Below are 1,932 nucleotides of genomic sequence, written 5' to 3' on the forward strand. Positions count from 1 at the left end.
AGTGCAGCCTATATTTCAGAGATACTTCTGCATTTTTCACAACCAGAGCAAGAAGCAGATAGAATCCTTTTGGTACCAAGCAGCGCGTTAGCAGTGAACTGACTTGAGAAGGTCTATACTGCTCATTTAATGCTAAAAAAGTGCCATCAAAGGTGAAGACCACAGCTCGCATCAAGTATTTAAAATCTTAAACATCCCTAATGACTTCTTTTAAGTCATTGCTATTCCTTACAAAAACAAACTAGCGCTAGATTAAGTGCGGGCACTCACATTACAAATGATACCCGTCATCTGGATTTCTCATTAAGGAGCTTCTGCCAAGTTCAGAATCTTTGCCAAGGATGATTTAACCATTCAGAGTGTCAAACTGACCTTGTACTTGGGGGTGGGGGTGGGGAGAAGCCGAACTGCCTGAGAATTGTTTTCCTGAATTCTAAAATATTGAGGAGATGAAACCATAAGTTTGATGACCTTTCTTCACTGGCATAGTTAAAATCTACACCCTACATAATTGCACTATTGAAACTGTGTGCAGGAGGCCTTATTAGCTTTTACATATTAAATCAAACAAATACTTCTTAAGAAAGGTTTTAGAGGACAGTAGGATAAAAACTGAGATAAATGGATTAGAACCCCAGAGTTGGCAAAATTAAATACGATGATTGCTTAATTGTAGGTGTCTGCTTATGTGTATGTGTGTGTGTCTGCTTGTGTGTGTGTGAATGTTTCACTGCCCTGAAAATACTAGCCTTCAGTGGTAGGCTTTCAGGACAGGAATGAAAGATTGTCTGAGCTTTGACTCCATAATTCTGAATGCATTCAAAAATAAGTTCGTAAGTCCTCTTCAACATAAGTAAGCACAAATAATTGGTTTGAAATTCTTCCTTGTCACTCTGCTATTAGACTGGTAGATATCATTGTCGTAGAGCTAGTGGAAACAAACCTTGCATTGTTACTAAAGTAATTAGAAGTGTTACCTAATGAGGGCTGTCATTTTTAGGCTAAATAAAAGGCATGTCCTGGTAAAGGATAGAGTGCTCTTAAAGTATTCTGGAAGTAGTCTGATATTTATAGTGTCTAGATAATGCTTCTAGTGGAGAAGGGAGTCAGTCTTGCTGAGTTCTACAACACATAGTGAAGTCAGCTATCTCAAAGCACGGAGTGGGGGCATAAAGCGAAGCTGCTTTCTGAGGATACAAAGATGGTAAGTGAAATTCACAAGAATCTCCCTCTTACCCGAACAGGTTTATGCCTGACATTTGTTGATAAAGAATTAGAAACCTGCTTTTGAGGTCCCAGCTTGTTGAATTACACATGCTGACAGCTTCCTCACTGTTTGTGGCTTCCCCTGCAGCCCACCAAAATCCCCACAAGAACTTGGGGACAATTTGATCCGTAATAGGGCATCTCCTTGTCATGGGATCTGCCAGGTGTCAGGAACTGTTCAGCACATTATCAAATTTATTATCACGCAAATGTTATGAGCCAGATTTTAACACCATTTTCCAGTTAGGACTGAAAGAAAATTTAAGCAGAGTAACCTTCCCTTATCCATGGTTTCAGTTACTCCAGGTCAATGGGGGTCTGAATACATTAAATGGAAAATTCCAGAAATAAACAATACATTAGCTTTAAATTGCCTGCCATTCTGAGCAGTGTGATGAAACCTTACACAATACCAGTATCCCTTCTGGGATGTGAATCAGCCCTCTGCCTAGGGGATCCTGGTACTATAGGCTCTTTACCCAGTAGTCACTCAGTAGCCAACATGAGGTTATCAAATTGGTTGTTATGCTATCACAGTGGTCCTATTCAAGTAACCTTTATCTGACTTAATTATGGCCCCAAAGTGCAAAAGTAGCCATGCTGGCAATTCGAAGATGCTAAAGAGAAGGCCATAAAATGCTTGACTTAACTAAAGAAAGAAAAAAT

The sequence above is a fragment of the Mustela nivalis genome, assembly GCF_964662115.1.
Source record: "Mustela nivalis genome assembly, chromosome: 16".
Lineage (NCBI taxonomy): Eukaryota > Metazoa > Chordata > Mammalia > Carnivora > Mustelidae > Mustela > Mustela nivalis.